Consider the following 27,706-nt stretch of genomic DNA (forward strand, 5'->3'; position numbering starts at 1 on the left):
TCAGTATTCTTGCCTTGAGAACCCCATGAACAGTAAGAAAAGGCAAAAAGATATGACACTGAAAGGTGAACTCCCCAGGTCGGTAGGTACCCAATATGTTACTGGAGAAGAGTGGAGAAATAACTCCAGAAAGAATGAAGAAACAGAGCCAAAGCGAAAACAACGCCCATTGGGGATTGTGACTGGTGTTAGAAGTTAAGTCCAATGCTGTAAACAACAATATTACATCAGTTCAGTTCGGTTCAGTTCAGTCACTCAGTCATGTCCAACTCTTTGCTACCCCATGAATCACAGCAGCCAGGCCTCCCTGTCCATCACCAACTCCCGGAGTTAACCCAGACTCACGTCCATCGAGTCAGTGATTCCATCCAGCCATCTCATCCTCTGTCCTCCCCTTCTCCTCCTGCCCCCAATCTCTTCCAGCATCAGAGGTTTTTCCAATGAGTCAACTCTTTGCATGAGGTGGCCAAAGTACTGGAGTTTTAGCTTTAGCATCATTCCTTCCAAAGAACACCCAGGACCGATCTCCTTCAGAATAGACTGGTTGGATTTCCTTGCAGTCCAAGGCACTCTCAAGAGTCTTCTCCAACATCACAGTTCAAAAGCATCAATTCTTCGGCACTCAGCCTTCTTCACAGTCCAACTCTCACATCCAAACATGACCACTGGAAAAACCATAGCCTTGACTAGATGGACCTTTGTTGGCAAAGTAATGTCTCTGCTTTTGAATATGCTATCTAGGTTGGTCATAACTTTCCTTCCAAGGAGTAAGCGTCTTTTAATTTCATGGCTGCCACCATTTGCAGTGATTTTGGAGCCCCAAAAAATAAAGTCTGACACTGTTTCCACTGTTTCCACATCTATTTGCCATGAAATGATGGGACCAGATGCCATGATCTTCATTTTCTGAATGCTGAGCTTTAAGCCAACTTTTTCACTCTCCACTTTCACTTTCATCAAGAGGCTTTTGAGTTCCTCTTCACTTTCTGCCATAAGGGTGGTGTCATCTGCATATCTGAGGATATTGATATTTCTCCCACCAATCTTGATTCCAGCTTGTGCTTCTTCCAGCACAGCATTTCTCATGATGTACTCTGCATATAAGTTAAATAAGCAGGGTAACAATATACAGCCTTGACGTACTCCTTTTCCTATTTGGAACCAGTCTGTTGTTCCATGTCCAGTTCTAACTGTTGCTTCCTGACCTGCATACAAATTTCTCAAGAGGCAGATCAGGTGGTCTGGTATTCCCATCTCTTTCAGAATTTTCCACAGTTTATTGTGATCCACACACTCAAAGGCTTTGGCAGAGTCAATAAAGCACAAATAGATGCTTTTCTGGAACTCTCTTGCTTTTTCCATGATCCAGCAGATGTTGGAAATTTGATCTCTGGTTCCTCTGCCTTTTCTAAAACCAGCTTGAACATCAGGAAGTTCATGGTTCACATATTGCTGAAGCCTGGCTTGGAGAATTTTGGGCATTACTTTACTAGCGTGTGAGATGAGTGCAATCGTGCAGTAATTTGAGCATTCTTTGGCATTGCCTTTCTTTGGGATTGGAATGAAAACTGACCATTTCCAGTCCTGTGGCCACTGTTGAGTTTTCCAAATGTGCTCACATATTGAGTGCAGCACTTTCACAGCATCATCTTTCAGGATTTGAAATAGGTCTACTGGAATTCCATCACCTCCACTAGCTTTGTTCGTAGTGATGCCTTCCAAGGCCCACTTGACTTCACATTCCAGGATGTCTGGCTCTAGGTCAGTGATCACACCATCGTGATTATCTGGGTCATGAAGATCTTTTTTGTACAGTTTTTCTGTGTATTCTTGCCATCTCTTCTTATTATCTTCTGCTTCTGTTAGGTCCATACCATTTCTGTCCTTTATCGAGCCCATCTTTGCATGAAATGTTCCCTTGGTATCTCTAATTTTCTTGAAGAGATCTCTAGTCTTTCCCATTCTGTTGTTTTCCTCTATTTCTTTGCATTGATCACTGAAGAAGGCTTTCTTATCTCTTCTTGCTATTCTTTGGAACTCTGCATTCAGATGCTTATATCTTTCCTTTTCTCCTTTGCTTTTCGCTTCTCTTCTTTTCACAGCTATTTGTAAGGCCTCCCCAAACAGCTATCTTGCTTTTTTGCATTCTTTTCCATGGGAATGGTCTTGATCCCTGTCTCCTGTACAATGTCACGAACCTCATTCCATAGTTCATCAAGCACTCTTATCTATCAGATCTAGGCCCTTAAATCTTATTTCTCACTTCCACTGTACAATCATAAGGGATTTGATTTAGGTCATACCTGAATGGTCTAGTGGTTTTCCCTACTTGCATAGGAACCTGGAATGTTAGGTCCATGAATCAAGGTAAATTGGAACCGGTCAAACAGGAGATGACAAGAGTGAACACTGACATTTTGAGAATCAGTGAACTAAAATGGACTGGAATGGGCGAATTAAATTCAGATGACCATTATATCTACGACTCTGGGCAAGAACCTCTTAGAAGAAATGGAGTAGACCTCATAGTAAACCAAAGAGTCTGAAATGCAGTACTTGGGTACAATCTCAAAAACAACAGAATGATCTCTGCTCGTTACCAAGGCAAATCGTTCAATATCACAGTAATCCAAGTCTATGACCCAACCAGTAATGCTGAAGAAGCTGAAGTTGAATGGTTCTATGAAGATCTATAAGGCCTTCTAGAACTAACACCCCCAAAAGATGTCCTTTTCATTATAGGGGACTGGAATGCAAAAGTAGGAAGTCAAGAAATACCTGGAATAACAGGCAAATTTGGCCTTGGAGTACAAAATAAAGCAGGGCAAAGGCTACCATAGTTTGCCAAGAGATGCACTGGTCATAGCAAACACCCTCTTTGAACAACACAAGAGAAGACACTACACGTAGACATCACCAGATGGTTAATATCAAAATCAGACTGATTATATTCTTTGCAGCCAAAGATGGAGAAACTCTACACAGTCAGCAAAAACAAAACCAGGAGCTGACTGTGGCTCAGATCATGAACTTCTTATTGCAAAATTCAGACTTAAATTGAAGAAAGTAGGGAAAACCATTAGACCATTCAGGTATGACCTAAATCAAATCCATTATGATTATATAGTGGAAGTGAGAAATAGATTCAAGGGATTAGATCTGGTAGACACAGTGCATAAATAACTATGGATGGCGGTACATGACATTGTACAGGAGGCAGTGATCAACCATCCCCAAGAAAAAGAAATGCAAAAAGCCAAAATGGTTATCTGAGGAGGCCTTACAAATAGCTGAGAAAAGAAGAGAAGCTAAAGGCAAAGGAGAAAGGAAAGATTTACCCAACTGAATGCAGAGTTCCAAAGAATAGTAAGGAGAGATAAAAAAGCCTTTCTCAGTGATCAATGCAAAGAAATAGAGGAAAACAACAGAATGGGAAAGCCTACAGATCTCCTCAAGAAAATTAGAGATACCAAGGGAACAAAGATGGGCTCAATAAAGGAAAGAAATGGTATGGACTTAACAGAAGCAAAAGATATTAAGAAGAGGTGGCAAGAATACACAGAAGAACTATGCAAAAAAGATCTTCATGATTCAGATAACCACGATGGTGTGATCACTCACCTAGAGCCAGATATCCTGGAATGCAAAGTCAAGAGGGCCTTAGGAAGCATCACTAAGAATAAAGCTAGTGGAGGTGATAGAATTCCAGCAGAACTATTTCAAATCCTAAAGATAATGCTGTGAAAGTGCTACAGTCCATATGCCAGCAAATTTGGAAAACTTAGGAGTGGCCACAGGACTGGAAAAGGTTAGTTTTCATTTCAATCCCAAAGAAAGGCAATGCCAAAGAATGTTCAAACTACTGCACAATTGCACTCATTTCACACTCTAGTAAAGTAATGCTCAAAATTCTCCAAGTCAGGCTTCAACAGTATGGGAACTATGAACTTCTGGATGTTCCAGCTGGATTAACAAAAGGCAGAGGAACCAGAGATCATCAAAAAAGCAAGAGAATTCCAGAAAAACATCTACTTCTGATTTATTGACTATGCCAAAGCCTTTGTGTGTGTGGATCACAACAAACTATAAAAAACTCTTAAAGACATGGGGATACCAGACCATCTTACCTGCCTCCTGAGAAATCTGTGTGCAGGTCAAGAAGCAACAGTTAGAATTGGACATGGAACAACAGACCGGTTTCAAATAGGGAAAGGAGTACGTCAAGGTGGTGTACTGTAACCATGCTTCTTTAACTTATACGCAGAGTACATCATGAGAAATGCTGGGCTGGATGAAGCATAAGCTGGAATCAAGATTGCCAGGAGAAATATCAATAACCTCAGATACACAGATGGCACCACCCTTATGGCAGAAAGTGAAGAGGAACTAAAAAGCCTCTTGATGAAAGTGAAATAGGAGAGTGAAAAAGCTGGCTTAAAACTCAACATTCAGAAAACTAAGATCATGGTATCTAGTCCCATCACTTCATGACAAACAGATGGGGAAACAGTGGAAATAGTGAGAGACTTTACTTTTGGGGGCTTCAAAATCCCTGCAGATGGTGACTGCAGCCATGAAATTAAAAGATGCTTGCTCCTTGGAAGAAAAGCTATGACTAACCTAGACAGAATATTAAAAAGCAGAGATATTACTTTGCCAACAAAGGTCCATCTAGCCAAAGCTATGGTTTTTCCAGTAGTCATGTAGTCCAGTAGTCATCTGAACTGAATAGGAATCACATTCTCACCAACCTGACCTTGTACTTTCCTCCCTACCCTGAGAGCAACTTTCCTTTATCTCTAAGACTCTTCAGTTCAGTTCAGTTGCCCAGTTGTGTCTGACTCTTTGTGACCCCATGAACTGTAGCATACCAGGCCTCCCTGTCCATCACCCACTCCTGGAGTTATCCAAACTTATGTCCATTGAGTCGGTGATGCCATCCAACCATCTCATCCTCTGTCACCCCCTTCTCCTCCTCCTGCCTTCAATCTTTCCCAGTATCAGGGTCTTATCAAATGAGTCAGCTCTTCCCATCAGGTGGCCAAAATATTGGAGTTTCAGCTTCAGCATCAGTCCTTCCAATGAATATTCAGGACTGATTTCCTTTAGGATGGACTGGTTGGATCTCCTTGCAGTCCAAGGGACTCTCAAGAGTCTTCTCCAACACCACAGTTCAAAAACATCAACTCTTTGGCACTCAGCTTTCTTTATAGTCCAACTTTCCCATCCATACATGACTACTGGAAAAACCACAGCCTTGACTAGATGGCCCTTGTTGGCAGAGTAATGTCTCTGCTTTTTAATATGCTATCTAGATTGGTCATAACTTTTCTTCTAAGGAGTAAGTGTCTTTTAATTTCAAGGCTGCAATCACCATCTGCAGTGATTTTGGATCTCCAAAAAATAAAATCTGTCACTGTTTCCACTGTTTCCCCATCTTTTTGCCATAAAGCGATGGGACCAGATGCCATGATCTTAATTTTCTGAATGTTGAGCTTTAAGCTAACTTTTTCACTCTCCTCCTTCACTTTCATCCAGGGGCTCTTTAGTTCTTCTTTGATTTCTGCAATAAGGGTGGTGTCATCAGCATATCTGCAGTTATTGACATTTCTCCCAGCAATCTTGATTCCAGCTTGTGCTTCATCCAGGCCAGCATTTCTCATGATGTACTCTGCATATGAGTTAAATAAGCAGGGTGACAATATACAGCCTTGATGTATTCCTTTCCCAATTGGGAACCAGTCTGTTGTTCCATGTCCAGTTCTAACTGTTGCTTCTTGACCTGCACACAGATTTCTCAGGAGGCAGGTAAGGCGGTCTGGTACCCCCATCTCTTTAAGAGTTTTTCACAATTTGTTGTGATCCACACACTCAAAGGCTTTGACATAGTCAATAAAGTAGAAGTAGATGTTGTTCTGGAACTCTCTTGCTTTTTTGATGAGCCAATGGATGTTGGTAATTTGATCTCTGGTTCCTCTGCTTTTTCTAAAACCAGCTTGAACATCTGGAAGTTGTTCCGGTACTGTTGAAGCCTGACTTGGAGAATTTTGAGCATTACTTTACTAGAGTGTGAAATGAGTGCAATTGTGCAGTGGTTTGAACATTCTTTGGCATTGCCCTTCTTTGGGATTGGAATGAAAACTGACCTTTTCCAGTCCTGTGGGCACTCCTGAGTTTTCCAAATTTGCTGGCATATGGACTATAGCACTTTCACAGTATCATTTTTTAGGATTTGAAATAGTTTCGCTGGAATTCCACCATCTCCATTAGCTTTGTTCATTGTGATGCTTTCTAAGGCCCTCTTGACTTCACATTCCAGGATGTCTGGCTCTAGGTGAGTGATCATACCATCGTAATTATCCAAGGAGTGGTGGCTGTACGGGTGCAGGAGGGCCTAGAGGAGCTATTCCACATTCAAGGTTAGGAGCAGTGGCGGTGAGGAGATACCCCTCGTCCAAGGTAAGGAGCAACGGCTGCGCTTTGCTGGAGCAGCCGTGAAGAGATACCCCACGTCCAAGGTAAGAGAAACCCAAGTAAGACAGTAGGTGTTGCAAGAGGGCATCAGAGGGCAGACACACTGAAACCACACTCACCGAAAACTAGTCAATCTAATCACACTAGGACCACAGCCTTGTCTAACTCAACAAAACTAAGCCATGTCCTGTGGGGCCAACCAAGACGGGCGGGTCATGGTGGACAGGTCTGACAGAATGTGGTCCACTGGAGAAGGGAATGGCAAACCACTTCAGTATTCTTACCTTGAGATCCCTATGAACAGTAGGAAAAGGCAAAATGATAGAATACTGAAAGAGGAACTCCCCAGGTCAGTAGGTGCCCAATATGCTACTGGAGATCAGTGGAGAAATAACTCCAGAAAGAATGAAGGGATGGAGCCAAAGCAAAAACAATAACCAGCTGTGGATGTGACTGGTGATAGAAGCAAAGTCCGATGCTGTAAAGAGCAATACTGCATAGGAACCTGGAATGTTAGGTCCGTAAATCAAGGCAAACTGGAAGTGGTCAAACAGGAGATGGCAAGAGTGAACGTCAACATTCTAGGAATCAGTGAACTAAAATGGACTGGAATGGGTGAATTTAACTCAGATGACCATTATATCTACTACTGCGGGCAGGAATCCCTTAGAAGAAATGCAGTAGCCATCAAGGTCAACAAAAGAGTCCAAAATGCAGTACTTGGATGCAATCTCAAAAACGACAGAATGATCTCTGTTTGTTTCCAAGGCAAACCATTCAATATCACAGTAATCCAAGTGTATGCCCCAACCAGTAATGCTGAAGAAGCTGAAGTTGAACGGTTCTATGAAGACCTACAAGACCTTTTAGAACTAACACCCAAAAGATGTCCTTTTCATGATAAGGGACTGGAATGCAAAAGTAGGAAGTCAAGAAACACCTGCAGTAACAGGCAAATTTGGCCTTGGAATACAGAATGAAGCAGGGCAAAGGCTAATAGAGCTTTGCCAAGAAAATGCACTGGTCATAGCAAACACCCTCTTCCAACAACACAAGAGAAGACTCTACACATGGACATCACCAGATGGTCAACACCGAAATCAGATTGATTCTATTCTTTGCAGCCAAAGATGGAGAAGCTCTATACAGTCAACAAAAACAAGACCAGGAGCTGACTGTGGCTCAGATCATGAACTCCTTGTTGCCAAATTCAGACATAAGCTGAAGAAAGTAGGGAAAATCACTAGACCATTCAGGTATGACCTAAATCAAATCCCTTATGATTATACAGTGGAAGTGAGAAACAGATTTAAGGAACTAGATCTGATAGATAGAGTGCCTGATGAACTATGGACGGAGGTCTGTGACACTGTACAGGAGACTTTAGACAAAACAAACTAATAAAAAAGATTAGCTTATCAGGTTGTTGTGATTCACCTGTTTACCAGCCCTCCATTCTGGGCAGCTAGGAGTAGGAATAAATGAGAAGGGGCTACAGTGCAGTTAAAATAGCATCAAAAACATAAAACACTAAGAAACAAACTTAAAATATATGCAAGGTCCCAACACTGAAAACTGTAAAACACTGTTGAAAAAAATCAAAGAAGATGAAAATAGACAGGCAGCTGATCAGGTTTACGGATTGGCAGGAATCATGGTTAATATTTCTATTCTTCCCAAATTGATTTGGAGATTCAACTCAATCTCAACCATAATCTCATCAAGCTTTTTTGGTAGAAAGTGACAAGCTAAATTTAAAATGTATATAGAAATGCAAAGAAATGAGAATGTCCAAGGCAATCTTGAAAAAGAACAAAACTGGAAAACACTCTACTTAAAGACCTTCTGCAACACTTCAGTAATGAAGACAGTGTGGTACTAGCATAATGATCAACAGACAGACCAGTTGAACATAAGGGAGAGTCTAGAAAGAGATCTGCACTTATATGATCATTTTACTTTTGACAAAGATGTCAAAGCAATCCAACTGGAAAAACAATGTATGATGCTGAGACAGCCAGATATCAAAACTGAAAAAAAAAAAACAAAAAACAATGAACCTCAAACCCTAACAAACACCATGCAAAAAATAATTCAAGATGGATCATAGATCTAAACATAAAACCTAAAAAGATAAAGCTGTTATAAAAATTTGCAGGAGAATATTTTTAAAACCTCTTTATAGGCAAGTTTTCTTAAAAGACACAAAAAGCCAAAATCATTTTTTTTTTTAATGTGTAGGCTGTCATAAGGTGTTTCCATTGGCCAGATGCAGTGAGTTGAATATAAAAATGAATAATGACTGTAAAGTTGGAATTTATGTTGGAAAAATTAAGAAGTTTCATGAGTCTACAGTAATACTGCAAAAGAGGGAGAGGGTAGTTCTCTTTTACAAGAAACAAATGTTAGATTAAAACGTAGAACAAATGATAAAATAAGAAATATCAACAGTTTGTAATCCCCAGCTGGAGTAACTAATTCAGACAAGGATCTTTACTGGATGCCTAAAATTATTAAAACATTGTTGAAGAATAGATATTCAAAGTCTCAAAGTGTCTTAGATTATATAATAATTTCATTAGGAATAATATACCTTTATAGTAGAGAGATCTGGCAGTCTCCACCTGTACCAACTAATCAAACAGCATTACCAATACTAGAGCAAGTTGACACTATGTGCCTTTTAAAGTGATACAATCAGAAGTCTGTAACATCAATTATAATGTTCCTGTGCAAAAAAAGTTTAACCTAAATTCCATAAGGATACAATCAAACACAGTATGTGGGATATTCTACAAGACAGTTATCCTGAATCTTGAGCAAAGTCAACATGATGAAAAACAAAACAAAAACAAAAGGTAAGAAAGCAGTGTGTACACTCTTCAAACTTAAAACGTAAAAAGAGCCACAACCATCAAAAGTAATGCACAAGCCTAGACTGAATCCTGAATAAAACAAAAACTAAAAACCCAAAAGATAAAGCTACAAAAAACAACTGAAAAACTGATTATAGTTTAGTATTCTGGTTATGAAATTCTTAACCTCTGAATAATTCAGAAAAACAAGGATAGAAGGATGTTTTGGGATGGGGCTGCTCTATCAATCCACCTAGTACATACAAACACAATGGCACCCCACTCCAGTGTTCTTGCCTGGAGAATCCCAGGGACGGGGGAGCCTGGTGGGCTGCCACCTATGGGGTTGCACAGAGTCGGACACGACTGAAGCGACTTAGCACATACATATGTGTGTGTTTATATGTGAATAACAGTAAATTCTCACTGTGAAAAATCATTAAGTTACCTTTAAGTATGAGCTACCTCTGAAAGCAGAATAAGGAACTGGAATGATCCTAGAAAACTTCTTAAATTGTTTTATAAAAGAGAACAAACACATGGAGATTTTGTAAACACATCTTTGTACCACAGGGTGGCTAAGAGTTGGACAGAACTGAAGCTACTGAGCACGCACACATACGACAACTTAGACACATTAACAGACTCAAAGGAAAACCTATGTAAGATTTCTGGGCATCCAAATCATTCTGCCCCTAATAAAAATACTGAATTTCCAAGACACAAACGGAGATGGCTGAAGACTTCTAAAATGCGTGTGACTGAAGATAGGAGTCATCCTATCTGGATTTTTGAGCCAATACCGAATATCTAATAATTGTCTTTTTTTTTTTAATCATTGTCATCAACAAGGCTTTATTAAATGAAACAATAAAGTGCACATCACACAGTGGTTTGTGGTCTAAAGTTTGATCTGATCTTTAGTGAAAATGTACACAAGCCATTACACTATCGTAAGCTTTTAAAAAGTCAAATTTACCCTTCATTTGTTCCATCCGTTAGTACTCACACTCTTCCCAGACACTGGGGAGAGACAGGTCTACCACAGCATCATGTACCACATGTTTTACTCCTGCAGCTGACTTATTCCACTGGGACCTACATTTCAACTGCACTTCCTTCTTTTTCTTACTTTTCTTCAAGAATTAGAAGTCCAACTCCATAGTAATATCCCTATATACTCACTCCATGGTTGTATTCTGAATACTGTACTTATGTTCCAGATGTCCTATTTTCTAGAGTTGTTAACACTGGGAAGTAAGAAAAGCTTTTATTCCATCCTGATAAGTCTGCTCACCATTTGCTGCTATGTGTTCTGCTCTCTTCCTGCTTCCACACATTCAAGGCTCTCCATTCAAATTCTGTGTCATTTCGTGCAGTTTCATCTCATTTAATAATTTCTCTTAATATCAACACATTAAAGTAACTGTGTATGTATAACGAGAATTTAACTTTTTGACAATCTGTTTCAAGACTCAAATTTATTTAGAATTTAGCATCAATGACTTGGAAAAAGTAAAGCAGAAAACAAGTATATTTTGAAGTTTTTAAGTCACTCCTCTCACTGATACTAACTGATCTCCCAAGAACAAACCTGTTCTTATGGCAATCACTTCCATACCAAAATTAAAAATATCAGTGAACTTTTATTTGACATATAACACAGAAAGAAATATTAAGATTTAAAGATAGCTGGGCAAATATATATTGTTTTCATAATTTATAGGCAAATCTAAAGCATTTATTAAGAAACTGAATCTGGATATATACTATAAGATTTAAGAGTTGTACCTGTTAAGTTTTGAAAATTCAGCGTCTGCCAAGAATATACCTCATCTACTTCATTTACTCCACAAGTACACTTTTAATACCAAAAATATGTCAAGTCCTCCTCTGAGCACTGGGGATGTGGCAATGAATAAAATTGAAAGAATGCTCTCCTCTAACAGAGTTTACTGTCTAGAGGGCAGGGACAGAGGATAAAGAAGCAGTAACCTGAACCCAACTGTAAACAGCTTGCTTGGTCAGGATGACGTCACTGAAGTCATTACAGGTGAAAAAAGGTGGAGCAGAGACTAGTAGGAGATAAGGAAGAGATGCCACATAGGTATCAGGAAAAAGAGCAGGGCTACTGGAGGGAAGAGGATGGGTGAGGCCGTGAGGAGGGGCAGAGCTGGCCAGGCAGGAGTTCAGCCAGGTCATCAGCTTCCAGCTTTGCAAGAACTGACAGGAGAGGAGCACGAGGTGCTGAGAAGTTAACAACCTGGGGGAGCCTTGGAGGACCTCACAGGCCACAGTAAAGACAGTGAATGAGGTGGGAAAACACCAGAAGCTTTTCAGAAGAAGAGAGTGAAGTGAAGTGAAGTGAAGTGGCTCAGTCGTGTCTGACTCTTTGTAACCCCATGGACTGTAGCCTACCAGGCTCCTCCCTCCATGGGATTCTCCAGGCAAGAGTACTAGAGTGGGTTGCCATTTCCTTCTCCAGGGGATCTTCCTGACCCAGGGATGGAACCCGGGTCTCCTGCATTCCAGGCAGATGCTTTAACCTCTGAGCCACCAGGGAAGCCCAAAAGCCTGATGCAACTTAAGCTTTAGGAGGCTCTCTGGCTGAGAGAGGCAAAGAAGCAGGGAGTCTATTTAGCGGACTATGGTGGCTGTAATTCAGGAGACAGAAGATGTAGTGCCTTAGTAGACAAGGGTGGTGATGGTGGTTGGTTCCAAATACAGAGCCAAATTAGTAAAGGGATAGATTGGGCACGAGATACAGGACAAGGAGAGGACTAGAAGTCAGCTGCCAGACTTACAGCCTGAGAAGATGGAGGGAGGGACTCGCTATTTACTGCAAGGGAGAAGCTGGAGGAAGGGCGACTCTGAGGGAGAACATCAGTGCAGTTTGGACACAACAAGTATAAGATACTTATTCATATCTAAGTGAAAATAAAAGCAAGCAGTAAGGTATGAGTCAGGAGTTCAGGGGAGAGGTCTGAGTTAGAAATAGAAATCTGGGGGTCAACAGCATGTAGATGGAGGTTATTAACAGCCATGAGATGTAACAGAAATTAAAATAGTCTCCCTTCTCTCCATAAAAGAAGAGGGGGAGGGATAAAAAAACAAAGAAAGTGCATGTATTTGTAGAACAGAAAATAATTATGAAGTGCTGCTAAGTCACTTCAGTCGTGTCTGACTCTGTGCAACCCCATAGATGGCAGCCCACCAGGCTCCCCCGTCCCTGGGATTCTCCAGGCAAGAACACTGGAGTGGGTTGCCATTTCCTTCTCCAATGCATGAAAGTGAAGTCGCTCAGTCATGTCCGACCCTCAGCGACCCCATGGGCTGCAGCCCTCCAGGCTCCTCCGTTCATGGGATTTTCCAGGCAAGAGTACTGGAGTGGGGTGCCATTGCCTTCTCCAAATTATGAGGTGGGCCCTATGTAAATCCTCTAGTTCAGTTTGGTCGCTCAGTTGTGCCTAACTCTTTGAGATCCCATGAACTGCAGCATGCCAGGCTTCCCTGTCCATCACCAACTCCCGGAGCTTGCTCAAATTCATGTCCATCATGTCAGTGAAGCCATCCAACCATCTCATCCTCTTTTTAAATCCTCGTTTCAATCGTAATTTAAATCCTTTAAGAGTTCTCATTTTCTTAAATTATAATCATCGAACACCTACAAAATGTAAAACTCCCAAAAGGTAATGCAATTTTTCTCTGTTCTCAGAAAAACTTCCAAATAGTCACAGAGTGCAAGTGTGCGTGCTGTCACTTCAGTCGTGTCTGACTCTTTGCTACCCTATGGACTAAAGCCCACCAGGGTCTTTTATCTGTGGGATTCTCCAGGCAAGAATATTGGAGTGGCTTGCCATGTCCTCCTCCAGGGGATCTTCCTGAGTCTGGGATTGAACCTGCATCTCTTATGTCTCCTGCGTTGCAGGCGGATTCTTTACCCACTGAGCCACCTGGGAAGCCCCAGTCAAGGAGGCAGATATATAAATATTACAAGGGGGTGATCAAAGAGAAGGGAAAGAAATCAAGTATATACTCTTGATAATAAACATGCCACTAGGATGTTGCTTGGTCCATGGGAGGATGAGTCAGCTGGACAGAGGAAGGTCTTTGACGATGTATATCTGTTCTACTACGGATCACAGGTTGACAAAGCTGCACTATTCCACACAGTAATCAAAGTCACGTTGGGTGGCCTATGTTGTCGGCTCACCAGCCTGCAGAGCTCAACATCTCAATAGTCAGTCACATCACCAGCACTGGCTGAGTCAGACGGCTGGAATGTTACAGCTATATCTCATCACTTTTCAAAGGTCGAGAGAGAGAGAGACAAACAAGAATATTATTTTATTTTTCTCTCATTTTTTTCAGAAGCTGCTATCAAGTGGCCCAGAATAACTGGAACAAAAAAGTCACCATAACTGCCTTCCTCCAGCTTCTACTGTCTCTCTTCAGCATCTGGTTCTCCTCCTTATAAATCCCTTCTGGTGCTCAAACTGACTTTACAGCTTGTTCCCCTTTTTGAGATTGAGTTCTAACTTCTACATTCAAATATTTTTTCCAGAGCTGATCCAGAAACTCGTCTGTCTTAATCTTCCTAATCACAGAAGTTATACATAATCTCATTTTTCTTCATGAGTTAGTCATTTCCACAAGTCAAAATACTGCTGACTTTTTTTTTTGGTTGATGATTACCTATCATTTTCCAAAACTTTTTCTTCTCCCAAAAGAATTAAGTCTACTTTAACCTTTCCCCCCAAAATTACAATAGATCAGTTATAAAATATCTAATGATTATTATGGAGTTACCACTATTTTCCCCAATTTTGACCTCATTATTACTGTCAACCAGTCAATCACCAGCAGACTGTAAATCAGAGGAAACATGTTGCTCCTTAGTGCATATATTCTCAAGAATATATAAAGCTTCCTCTTAGGGATGTGTTGCCAGCTTTGGCAATAATGGAATCAACAGTCATATTACTGTCTAGACAGATGAAGGTCCTTCAGTTAAGAAACTTGAAATATATTCCAATGCATATAAGGACATTTTTGTGCTTTGTAATGCCACTTAAGTACTTATTGTAAGCAATTTTCAAACAAATGCTTTCAATTCTCAGAGTGGAACTCATGATCTTACTGATCTAGATCTGAAAATCAGTATCTCGAGGCACTGAGTTTACTGCTATCCTAGGAGTCATAGGAAGGCAGCTAAAGATATAAATTTGTTTTAGTAACTGTCTTTCTTAATCTCAAAGACTAGAATCAAAAATGTGTTCATCATACATTCTTCATAAGCCTTCTCAAAGGCAGAGAAAACAAAAGCTAAATTCCATGTAGCCAGCTGATGATCAGACAGCAAAGCCAAGGTGGATATTTAGAAGCAAGCTTCATTTCCTCTTTACTCAATGACACAAGACTCCTCTGGAAGGGTAAGGGTTCCCACAGGTGTCACTCTAGCTTTCAGAGCCATCTTCTACTCACTGCTCCTGTAGTGGCTCCACAGCTGGTAGAAATGACACGCTAATAGCAATACTAGGAAAGATGTAACAGCAACTGTCCCTGGAGTTACCCAAGGCCAACTTCCCATCTCACAAACTATACCAAGTCAATAAAAGGCAGTGCCGCTTATACGCTTGCCCGGGAATATCTACCAACAGGCAGAAGTTACATACATTATTTCCTATACTCTGATACACGGGTAAACATAGTTCTTTACAAAATTACTAATCTCTACTATAAGTCAAGATCTGAGGTTCAAAGCTTGGGTGCATGTGACTTAGAAGGACATTCAACCTCAAATCATGATAGCGAGATTTAAAAAAACACCAGCAGCCTTTCCTCTTTCTTCATCAGACTTTTTAGGCAGTCACAAAGGAAAACAGAGCCTTAAGAGATCAGCATCAGATGACTTTATCAACCTAGCCCATGCTTCAGAAAACAGGATCACATAAACAAAGACCACTAATTATAAGACTCAATACAACAACTAGCTGATACACCAATAAAACAATTTGAACTGCAGCCTAATGGTAAGAGTGGGCTGGGAGCATATGTTACAGAGAGAGAGGACATCACTAAAGTAAGACCTCTTTAAGCTCACAAGGTTCTCAATAAAGGTCTGAAACTACCATGTCTCAAAACAAAATCTGCTCTCAAATAATTTAAAAAGATAAACAATTACAAAATCAAAAAGAAAAATTTAAGAATGACTTAAAAATATTGATATTGATGTATAACATATATACACACATTATATATATTATACATATGTGTATATATATACATATATACACACATCTTATACATTATATGTATACATTATATATATAATGTATATGTATAATATATATATTATACACACACACACACACCTGTAAATACATAAAAATGCTTAAGGTAAGAAAAATTCAGTAAGATCTCATACATAAGCTTTCATAATTAAGAGACCATGTTAAACTTGATTCTTCTGCTGGCTCCATCTTTCAAACATTACATTCTTAACTGATGACCATGTCATTCCTCCCAATAGCTCTCATCAGTCTATTCCATGGTTTTCCCAGTCAGCGTTTATCCACATTACTCCAGTAATTCAGTCTACTTGCCTCCAAAACATTCTCTATACTGGAATCATGCTAGTTTTTCTAAAACGAAAGCCTGAAGGAACCACTTCCTCCCTCTGCTCAAAACTCCATTTCCTCACACCCAGAACTCTAGACGGACTAACTCAGGGGTGGTTTCCCTGTCCACGAGGTGGTTCGCACTGTCACTGTCTTTGTCCTAATACTCCAGCCTGGAGTGCCTTTTCGGGCAACTGCCAAACAATCAACAGCAATGAAAGCCTATTCATTGTTCAAGGAAGCTTAAATCCCACTTCCTCAATGAAATCTTCTCTGATCCCACTGGGAGATTATCTGTCTTTACCAGTACTTCCAATCTTTCATACAATTTTACATATTGTTTACATGTCTTATTCTCAGTATTATACCAAAGGTCCCAGAAGACACTTCTGTATCCTTAGCACCAAGGGAAACACCTGGCCATGTGTTTGTTAGGCATTCTTTGTTATTATAAATTTGTTTAATAATAAATATTATTATATTTAATAATATAAATTATATTTATATATTTTTATAAATTATATTTATATAATTATAAATAAATAATAAATATTGCTGTATAAAAGTATGGAGTCTGGGTACTTGCTACCTAAAGTTAGCCAAGTTTATACAGATGTCTGGAGTTCCAACATCAATAAACGAAGAATATTTCATCTCTGATTACTAGCATTGACAATGAAATTAATAAAAATGGTCCAACCTTCCCAAATTAATTTGGTCATCACTTTTTCGTTCCTACTTTGAATTCTATTTAGTGAAGTCACTCTAACAACACATTAGATAAACTGATACAAATATACGGGGAAAAAAGGAAGAAATCACTATATGAGTGGGAACCTACCAGGACCCCGTGAATAAACTGAAATGTATGAAGCATCTACCCCACGGAAACACTCTGCTAGATGCTGTAGGGAAAAGTGAGATGGGGAAGGCTGATCCTCAAGGAAAATATAATTTTATAGAGGAGGTAAAGCGGTTATACAAATAATTAGAAATCAAAGTCTAAGATGGTTGTAACACTAAAGGACAGAATTTTAGGTTCTTACGGCCAGAAAAAAAACTTGATTAAAAACAAAAGCTGGCCTAAAAGAAAACGTATGGCTTCGAAAGAAATGAAAAGGTGACATCCAGCAAGGAAGAGGCAGACTAAATTAAAAACAGAGGAGAAGCAGGAGCACGTCCAAGAGACTGGGCTGCCCACAGCCTCAGGGGCCCACCTGAGGAGGCGCAGGGCAGATCCCAAGGCCACGCACAGACAGTGTGAAAGCGGGAGGCCGCTTTCACACCTAGAGCAGGGATACGAAGGCGCACGGGCTCACGGAAAAGGCTACAAAACCTGGAGAAGTCCACCTGTTACTGAAACAGGTAGAGAGCCGGGTCTTTTCCTACAGGGTTAAACTGGACTCCATTGGTTACTGGCTGTCAAAAAACTGAGGTATGGCTGTGGTTCACTTCTCCAGGATACTGAACTCCAGAATTTATGTCTCCTGGTTGTCCTATATGATATTGCCTTTAGCACCGGTACAGGCAGAGGTCATAAAAAAAAAAAAAAAAAAGTTATTGGTGACGCTGCTGAAGGACAAAGTACAGAACTTTCAAACTGAGTCTCTGCTGAGCAGCAGAGCACTAAAATTTCAAAGTGTGATGGATAGTCAGCCTAATTCTCATACTTTTTCGGCTTAAAAGAAAAAGACAACTACCTCTAGTCTAGAAGCACCACCCCACCAATCTATTTCCAGAGACTTCCAAGAAGTGAAAACTTTTGCCCTCCACATAGAATCTATACCTGCGCTTTTAATCAAATGAATATACAATTCTCTATGATTATCACAATGTTGCAAAGTCTCCACAAAAAAGACTACAATCTGATGGCCTGGGACCAAACCTTGTCCCAGTAAGTGATACTTCTTGTCTGTCTACTGGCTTGCATGGTGTTTTTAGTCACTAGATTAATTGCCAATATTAAAAGATAAGCATTTTTCACACAACTAAAATCCAGATCTCTAGCTTCTCTTGAAAAAGAGGCAATTCTGGCAATGCTCCCCTGTTCACTCAGGCACCTCACTGATAGCCCTGTTTGATCCTGCTGGCTTTTGTTTTGTCCCCTGATTTACCTCCAATACTTTGGCCACCTGATACAAAGAACTGACTCATTTGAAAAGACCCTGATGCCAGGAAAGATTGAAGGCAGGAGGACAAGGGGATGACAGAGGATGAGATAGTTGGATGCATCACTGACTCAATGGACATGAGTTTGAGTAAACTCTGGGAGTTGGTGATGGACAGGGAGGCCTGGCATGCTACAGTCCATGGGGTTGCAAAGAGTCGGACACGACTGACTGAACTGAACTTACATAGTCTTTGGGTCCCTAACAGTTTGTGGCCAGTCTGCTGGCTACACAAGGCCAGAGTTTACAAAGAACACTGACGAGTTTCACATCCAATATGACTGCTTACTACTCGTGTAATCCCAAACAAGTCACTTAACCCTCTCCACGCCTCAGATTCTCCTTGCACAAAATGAAGATAATACGACCCATCTTAAAGGGCTGTTGAGAGGAATAAGTTAGTTTAGTAAAGCAGTGATTCTTTACGTGTCTATGGAGGGAAGGACTCTGCTCACACACTCCAGGACATGTGGCAAAGACTGGAGACATTTTTGGTTGTCACAACTGGGGGGAGTGGGGAGTGGTATCCAGGGAGGGTAGAGCCTAGGTATGCTGCTAAACCCCTTACAACTCATAGGACAGTCCCCACCACAAAAAATTATCCAACCTAAAATGTCAACAGTGCTCAGGATACCAAATCCTGACATAAAGCATTTAAAAGGAATGCTTAACACAGAGGAAGCCCTCTCAGTTATTATCAGTAATAACAGAAGCAAGCCCTAGCTGGGCCTCCCACCTCAGCTGGAGAAAACTCTTAATTTCTCAAGAGCTCCTTCTGCTACCTTGGAGGAATTTAACAAATAGGGAAATGTACTTGAAATTCCCTGGTTCTATGTCATTCATTCAGCAGGTCATTAATCAATTAAAGAACCATGAGAATATATTTTCCTAAAACAAAAAGCAAACAAGAACATCCTCTAGTGAGCAACAATGCAGTGTCAGAAAAGTAAACTGTCCTGGAAAACACGGAACACAGAAACTGGTGATTACTGCAACTTAGAAGGCACCAGACTGAATTTCCTCCAGCTCCTAGTTTAATACAGAGGATGCCCATTAATCCCAAGAAATTTTTTAGAAAACTGTGATGAGAGGGGAAGTAGAAGAGAAAGGTTTTGCTCTTTCATTTTATTAATTAATTTTTACCTTTTTTGGCTGCCCTGAGCAGCATGTGGGATCTTAGTTCCCCAACCAGGGACTGAACCCATGTCTCCTACCAGTGAAGCTCCAAGTCTTGACCACTGGATCACCAGGAAAGCCCCAAGAAATAGGCTTTAAACTAAAGAGCCTACCAAACCAGATACCAGCCACCGCTTGCCCAGGAAGATCCCGTGGGCTTAAACAGCTCAGTTGGGGATCCTTGGGGAGAGTTCCTGCTTTGAGTTGGAGTCACAACAAGAGGTGTCTTCCAGATGTAGGGCAGCTCAGTAGCAAGCAAGTCAAACAATCTGGAAAGGCCTCAGCCGTGCTAAAATACACTTAAGAGGCTACCAGGAATTCTGCAGCAGGACATCAGAACGAGTGCCAGCCCGTGCTGCCATGAACCAGGAGTGCTGATCAAGCTCCGTAGCCCAGCACTGCAGGAATCTCTGACTCGTCCTCTGGCTTCAGTTTTCTCAGTCACTATTAAAAAGTGGAACTGCTGTTATTTTTTTCCCAAAACCATAAACACAGAGAACACTGATTCTTATTTGCAACAATGTGCCTTCAATACTTATAGCACAAACATCTGAGTTCCTCTCAAGGGACCCCTTGGTAACTGTAGCAGTCAGACCCTTAATTGTAACAGGAAAGAAGTTCTGCTGAATCAAGGCCAAGAAAAGCATTAGACGCTTCTAGCAAAGGTGAGGTAGTAACAGTTCTACAAATCTAAAAAGGCTAAACTAAAGGGCTCTATCATTTATTTAAAAAAAAAAAAAAACCACTTTTCAAGTCTAAAACGAATTGTTAAATCTCTTTTAAGCTCAAGTTAACATATATTTGAACACCCACGTACAACATCGTATGCTACCAAAGATATCCAGATTGGTAAACTGCATCACAGAGCAAGACTACCAGAAGTGCTGTCAAAGAGAAGGCTTCCACTAAAGAGACAGAGGAAAGGAGCAAAGACGGACACAGTGGCACTGGTAGAACTTTGGCTGCAACTGTTTATGTAGAACGCATTTCAGGCTGCAGGCAGAGCACAAGCAATGGCACTAAAGCTGGAACGGCCAGGAGTCCAGTTTGGGGCACTGGGTTCATGGTGGAAGGACAGCACTGTAATCTGAGGCCAAATCATGACAGCTTGGACCTTCAGAAGGTGTAAGTCAGCTGCACAAACTAATTCCAGTAACATTATTCTGATTTGACTAATAGAAAAGTTGATCACCATTAAGTTATTGTGCTATGCTTAGTCACTCAGTCATGTCCAACTCTTTGTGACCCCAAAGTCACTCAGTCGTGTCCAACTCCTGGCTCCTCTGTCCATAGGATTCTCCAGGCAGGAATACTGGAATGGGTTGCCATGCCCTACTCAAGGGATCTTCCCAACTCAGTGATCGAACTCAGGTCTCCATCACTGCAGGCAGATTTTTTACCATCTGAGTCACTTATAGGAGAGTCAAAAAGCTATCAGAAAGTAAATTCAGCTATTTGTTAATTTACTATAATTCATCAATAGTATCTCAATCATAATTAATAAAATAAGCAAACGTTAGAAATAAAGAAGGAAGAAGGAAATGGCAACCCACTCCAGTGCTCTTGCCTGGAGAATCCCAGGGACGGGGGAGCCTAGTGGGCTGCCGTCTATGGGGTCGCACAGAGTCAGACACGGCTGAAGCGACTTAGCAGCAGTAGCAGCAGAAATAAAGAATGGGTATTTTTAAATTGTAGGAGGAAACTGACCCCCTTTTCAATAATATAATTTAGAAATGAATTTTGACTCATTTTCAAAAATGATAATGCATTACTAAGAAAGAGAAGTTGTCTTCCTGAGCTGGCTCAACAGCTTCCTCAATTATAGGAAGAAACCATACTTGCCAACAGAAACCATGAACCAGCAAATGCTCAGCGATGTTCCCGTACTTGTAAGCAAATGGTTAAAGCTGGGAAAACAACACATTGTAAACTCCCTACAAAGATTTGTGAAGTTGAAATGTAAATTTTAAAGTCATTTTGAAGCCACTTTCTACTAAGAAAACCAAGGTTCACAAAGAAAGTTTACATATGCTCACTGCTGAAAAGAGAATTAAAATACAGTACGGGGCTGTTTGGGGGCTTCCCTCAGAGCTCAGTCGGTAAAGAATCTGCCTTCAATTCCTGGGTCCAAAAGATCCCCTTGAGAAGGAAATGGCAACCCACTCCAGTATTCTTAACTGGAGAATCCCATGGGCTACAGTCCATGGGGTCTCAAGAGTCAGACATGACTTAGCGACTAAACCACCATCACCACCACCAAGGGGCTATTTTAGCCCAAGTAGCAGCACTGTCTCATCTTTTTAAAAGATGCCTTGTATGAGTTTATTTAAAACTGCCTTGTATGAGTTTATGGACAGTAAATTCATGATGTTGAAATATTATATTTCTCTATATACCAAAACCCCTTGTGATGGACCGTCCATGAAGTTTAAGTATAGTAGAAAAAACATTAGGCTGAAAATTAGTAGGATGAAAATCTGATGCCAGTTCTGTCTCGAAAAGCACTGAAGAGGCTTCCCCAGTTTCACCTTTAAACTACGAGGATTGAATCATGATGTCTAAAGTGCTATTTCATAAAATATTAATTTCATAGTACAGAGTTGTTGTAATACACTCAGGGAGGTAGTGTATCACGGATCAAGCTTCAGTGACAGACTAACTGGAGTGTTCAAACCTGGGCTCCCTCAGTACCAGGTGGTAGCCTTATGCAGAAGTTTCCTCTTCTGTCAAGAAAGGATAACATTTACCTTTGCAACAGGAAAGAAGAATCAGAAAGTATATAATGCCTCTGGTATATTGCAGGCACTAAATAAAGGCAGACATTAAGTCTCTGGCCAGTAAGATAAGTTCTAATGGAGAAGAGGAATCCACTTGACAAAGCAGTTTCCTAGAACTCAGCCTGGAGAAGAGCAGGGACTGAATGCCTGGCACATAAATACTGGGGAGGACTCACAATTGGGAGTGCTGCTGCTGCTGCTGCTGCTGCTAAGTCGCTTCAGTCGTGTCCGACTCTGTGCAACCCCATAGGCGGCAGCCCACCAGGCTCCCCAGTCCCTGGGATTCTCCAGGCAAGAACACTGGAGTGGGGTGCCATTTCCTTCTCCAATGCATGAAAGTGAAAAGGGAAAGTGAAGTCGCTCAGTCGTGTCTGACTCTTAGCGACCCCATGGACTGCAGCCTACCAGGCTCTTCCATCCATGGGATTTTCCAGGCAAGAGTACTGGAGTGGGGTGCCAATGCCTTCTCCGACAGTTGGGAGTAAGAAGGATCAAAGCAGGAAGTAGAAGATAAACAAAGGCTCAGAGTACTGCAGATAGTAACAACGAACAGGAAAGAAACAGCGTGGGACACAGTGCTTGAGGGAAGAAGACATTTTCCCATTGAGGACCACTGGTGAAAAAACATATATAGTGATTTACTACAATGATTTCATAACCAATATAAAGCAGAAAGCGGGGTTAGCATTATATGAATGTCACTAAGAAAAATGAAGAGAGCTTTGACAATTCTTTGCCTGCAATTCCCACATGGATTGAGATGATCGCAATCCTGCCCACCTCTGAGTGCCACTTCCCCCACTACTGTCCTCCCACCTCACTCTCCCCTAGGTATACCCCACTCCAGCCACACAGCTTCTCTTCTATCTCTGGAACATATCAAGCTTCTTTTTCCTTTAGCTCCTTTGCATTGTTACTTCTGCTTGGAAACTTCCAGCAGATCTTCCCATGGCTGACTCATTCTAAACATTCAGATCTCCTCCAAACTTCCTCAAGGAAATCTTTCCTGACCACCCATATCTAAATTTCCCCCCACATCCCAGTCGTGCTCCAGCCCCTGGTAAGGTCTATTCTAGCATTTATCATTATCTAAAATTGTCATTTTTGTTTATATATTTATAGTATCTCCATCAAAATGGAAGGTCTTGAGGGCAAGACTATTATTTAAATGTTTCCACATTCAATCCTCAACATCTACAACAAAGAATGAGATGAGGCAGAAATGAGGCGATCATCAGAAAAATTTGTTCAAAGACTAAAGTCAAACGATAATAAACATCCTTCTGTGAACCTTAGTAAGGAAAAGTCCCCTGAAGCGGTTTTAATTTCATTTCTTTAATGCAGTTTTATGCAATAATGCAGTCTTAAAGGTCAATGTCTGAGACAGATTTAAAAAGAATGAATTCTTCATGACAATACAAAACATTATATATGGATACATATATTATACAGTACACATTTTTACTTTATGAGCATGAATTATGCCCCACCTTATTAGAACCCATAAATAAAGCATCTTAGGTATCCTAAGATGTTTTGTTTCATGAGGATATATGGGTAGATGGACTATATATGTGAATTATCTTTCAGAACTCTTCTCCACAAAGAATTCTGAGATAAACTGAACTAATTCCAGTATTAGTATGGAAAGGCTTGATCTGTTATTTTGTTACCTAGCTAAGCTTATCCAAACTATTACTGAATAAAGTGATGAATTCAGTAATTTCACCTGTGAAACAGAAGAAAAATGACATGAAGATCAATTGGCACTTTAAGAGAATAAGAAAAGTTCCACAATGTTAACTCATGTTTGAATTTAAAAAAATCCCTCTCTAATCCTAAACCAAAAAATAAGCATGCTACTGAGATTTCAAAATATGACCAGATACCCATGAGTGAGCAAAGCAGTGAACTGAAACCAGAGCCAGGACATTCGTGATTTGTGCTTTAATTTTTAAATTTTGGTTGGAACACAGCTTTCCTTGATGGGGGAAAAAAAAAAAGAGGTCAGTAAGCGACCTTGTTCCTATAACCCACGCATCAACCTAGTCACCATTCTTGGTCACCATGGAGGGCCCAAGGGGCCAGCAGAGGGCTTGATTTCAACGAGCGCTCCGCAGGATGAAGGAATGGAGACCTCTCTACTAGCATCCATCCCCTGAATGCCCACCCAAACCTTGGATGAAAAGAGGCGCCGCAATCTGCAACTTCACTTCTGTACCCATCATAAACAAGCCCGCCAAGCCCCTCCTCCTCTCCAGAGGGCGGCGAGGGCCGTACAAACAAGCCGGGATGCTCGGTTCTGACCTCCGTTCGCGGGTCTCCAGTGAGCCCCGGGCAAATCATCTGATCCCGATGACTCAGTTTTACAATCTGTCAAATAGGGTGACTAGAAACCCAGCCTACCTCATCGGGTGGTTCCGGGCCGGCCGCCCCAGGCTGGCCGGGAGACCGCGGATCTGTGGCTGCGCCCGCGGCAGTCTCCGCCGGCGGAGGGGCGGGGCTCGGCGGGGCGGGACCAGGACTCTAGTCCTGCAGAAGTCGCGCAGCCCACCGCCCGCGTACTATCGCCCCAGGACCTCCTAGAGTACCCGGCCTATGACGTCAGCACGCTGACGTCGACGCACAGAGGTCGCATCTCGCCCCAGGGACCAAAGACCCGGTAAGGGCCAGAGAGCCCCTATAGCAGAGCGGCGATTGGTGAGTGACTCTGTCAGTCATATACTGTCCAGTAAGCGTTGCGGGAAGGAGCGAGGGGCGGTCCGGCCGGCCCTGAGGAGAGAGTGGGAGTATGAAACTACGGCTGACTGAATTTTCGCGAATCCGGTTCCGCACGGTTTTCTGGTGCGTCCCTTCGCTCTCCTGATAGATACTTCTGGCTTCCCCCAGTCTTTTGGTGGCAATTTAGGGTCCAACTCTGGGAAATAATCATGGGACTGGATTTCAGGGCCCTTGGGCGCTCCAGAAGTGAAAACGTAGGACATTCAATTTCCGTGTTCAAGAGTTACCTCAGCTTTGAATTCTCCTCGGCCCCAGCCCTACCTCCACCCCGACTTGGGATACTCTCTCAGCGCTCCTAGCGCATAACACTTAACTTTTAATAGTGGTGGTGGTGGTGGTTTAGTTGCTAAGTCGTGTCCGACTCTTGCGACCCCATGGACTGTAGCCCGCCAGGCCCCTCTGTCCGTAGGATTTTCCAGGCAAGAATGATGGAGTGGGTTGCCATTTCCTTTTCCAGGGGATCTTCCCAATCAGTTTTAATAGCAGTCAACATTTTTTTTTTTTTAATTTGTATAGGTTTTCGCTCGAAATTGACCTTAAACTTTACTGAGACAATATACAAAAGTTGCAAGTATTTAATGTATACATTTTAATGATTTTGGACCCTGTGATACCATCACTACAAACAAGGTAATAAACATATCCATTGACAAACTTCTGATTTGAAAAGATCCATATGGTCATATGTTCCTGCTGCTGCTGCTGCTAAGTCGCTTCAGTCGTGTCCAACTCTGTGCAACCCCATAGACGGCAGCCCAGCAGGCTCCCCTGTCCCTGGGATTCTCCAGGCAAGAACACTGGAGTGGGTTGCCATTTCCTTCTCCAATGCATGAAAGTGAAAAGTGAAAGTGAAGTCACTCAGTCGTGTCCGACTGTTAGCGACCCCATGGACTGCAGCCTACCAGGGTCCTCCATCCATGGGATTTTCCAGGCAAGAGTACTAGAGTGGGGTGCCATTGCCTTCTCTCATCGTATGTTCCTAGCAGCTCTATTTACAATAGCCAAGATACAAAAATTACCCAGAAGTCCATTGACAGATGAAGGACAAAGATATGGCACATATATACAATGGAATACTACTCAGCCATAAAAAAGAAAGAAATAATGCCATTTGCAGCAACACAGATGGACCTAAAGATTATCATACTAAGTGAAGTAAATCGAAGAGAAAGACAGAATAGCATACAATACCACTTATATGTGGAATCTAAAATATGATAGAAATCAACTTATCTATGAAACAGAAATTACTCACAGACATAAAGAACAGATTGGTAGTTGCCAAGGCACAGAGGAGGGGGAAGGATGGACTGGGAGTCTGGGATTAGCAGATGTAGACTATTTTATATGGAATGGATAAACAACAAGGCCCTACTGTATAGCACAGGGAACTATATTCAATATTTTATAATAAACCATAATAGAAAAGAATATTAAACAGAATTTATATGTATAACTAAATCACTTTCTGTACACCAGAAACCAACACAACATTGTAAATCAACTATACTTAAATAAAGTAAAATTTTAAAAAATACTCATCACCACTAAAAGATTTCTTGTGTCCCCTTGCACTTTTTTTTAATGGTAAGAACACATAGCAAGAGAACTACTGTCTTTAAGTGAACAACTTATGTTAACTATGTGCCCTATGTTGTACAGCTAATCTCTAGAGTTTATTAATCTTATATATAACTGTAACTTTATAACCACTGAAAAATCCCTAGTTTTCTCCCCCCATCTTCTGGCAACCACCATTCTGTTGTTGGCATCTGTGAGTTTAACTATACTAAATACTTCATTTAAGTGGAATCGTGCAATATTTGAATTCTATGACTGACTTATTTCCAGACATAATATTTTCCATGGCAATGCTGCATCTCCAGCTCTTCCCTCTGAACTTCATGTGAGCCGTGAGCTAAGCTGGACATTAATGTCTACCTTTCAGATGGTTGGTGCCATAAAAGGAATACATGCATGCAGGTAGGAAATGCTGCTACAACTGTAGATTGTCCTCTCCCCTCCCCCAAGTACAGTTCAAATTAGCCCTCACCTCACACTCCTCCAGACCAGGTACCTGAGCCCCAAAACTTCTCTGCCCCTTCCAAGTTTGGGTTCTGTGAGCACACAACTGCTGAAATAGCCCATGAGAGGTTTTAGGTCTGAACTTTGTATTCCAGAAGTCTCTGAGAATTGACTAGAAAAAACAGATGCTATAAAGAAAAAGTGATGATTGAACCAAATGAAGCAATGTCGGAGTAAGAAGGTGTCTGGTTGTGTAGCTGATTTATATAACGTGCCTTTTAAGCAATTAGAACTAGATGATGCAATTATTTGTTACCTGATTGTATTTGAAAGGCAAGAAATACATGGAGTAGCACTTTAGCTTTTGCTTCAGTCCAAAAAAAAAAAAAAAAACAAACAGCTGTTACTTAGATAAAAGAGCATTTAAAATGAAAAATGAATTTTTTGATAAAAATGTAGAGATATAGATGGACTTCCTGGTGGCTCAGTGGTAAAGAATCCACCTGCAATACAGAAACCACAGAAAATGTGGATTTGGTCCTGGGTTCAGGAAGATCCCCTGAAGGAGGGCATGGCAACCCACTCCAGTATTCTTGCCTGGAGAATCCGAAGGACAGAGGAGCCTGACAGTCCACAGTCCATGGGGTCGCAAAGAGTTGGACATGGCTAAAGCAACTTAGCACACACAAAAATATACATAATATTTACTCCTGGGCCCATCCATGGTATCCCAAATGGTAGGATTTCCTTTTTTAAAAATGCTGAATAACATTCCATTGTGTGCATATTCCACATTTTCTTTATCCTTTCATCTGTTGTTGGAAGTGTGG

The 27,706-nt window shown here is 41.2% G+C and overlaps 1 protein-coding gene and 1 long non-coding RNA gene across 5 annotated transcripts in view; one reads left to right on the top strand and one right to left on the bottom strand.

Annotated features, from left to right (window-relative positions):
• The window catches only part of STARD3NL (STARD3 N-terminal like), a 61,528-nt gene extending 36,852 nt beyond the window's left edge, over nucleotides 1-24,676 (bottom strand). For both annotated transcript variants that reach the window (XM_086396795.1, XM_086396793.1), the window contains exon 1: nucleotides 24,477-24,676. The gene's annotated coding sequence lies outside the window, so the exon portion shown is untranslated. The remainder of the gene's footprint in view (nucleotides 1-24,476) is intronic.
• Nucleotides 24,677-24,693: 17 nt separating this feature from the next.
• The window catches only part of LOC147374325 (uncharacterized), a 196,600-nt gene continuing 193,587 nt past the window's right edge, over nucleotides 24,694-27,706 (top strand). For all 3 annotated transcript variants that reach the window (XR_015162642.1, XR_015162643.1, XR_015162644.1), the window contains exons 1-3: nucleotides 24,694-24,914; nucleotides 25,368-25,481; nucleotides 26,703-26,834. This is a non-coding gene — a long non-coding RNA (uncharacterized LOC147374325). The remainder of the gene's footprint in view (nucleotides 24,915-25,367; nucleotides 25,482-26,702; nucleotides 26,835-27,706) is intronic.

This window comes from Bos grunniens, chromosome 4 (assembly GCF_055505025.1).
Source record: "Bos grunniens cultivar Pamir isolate PY7600 chromosome 4, Bosgru_T2T1.0, whole genome shotgun sequence".
NCBI lineage: Eukaryota > Metazoa > Chordata > Mammalia > Artiodactyla > Bovidae > Bos > Bos grunniens.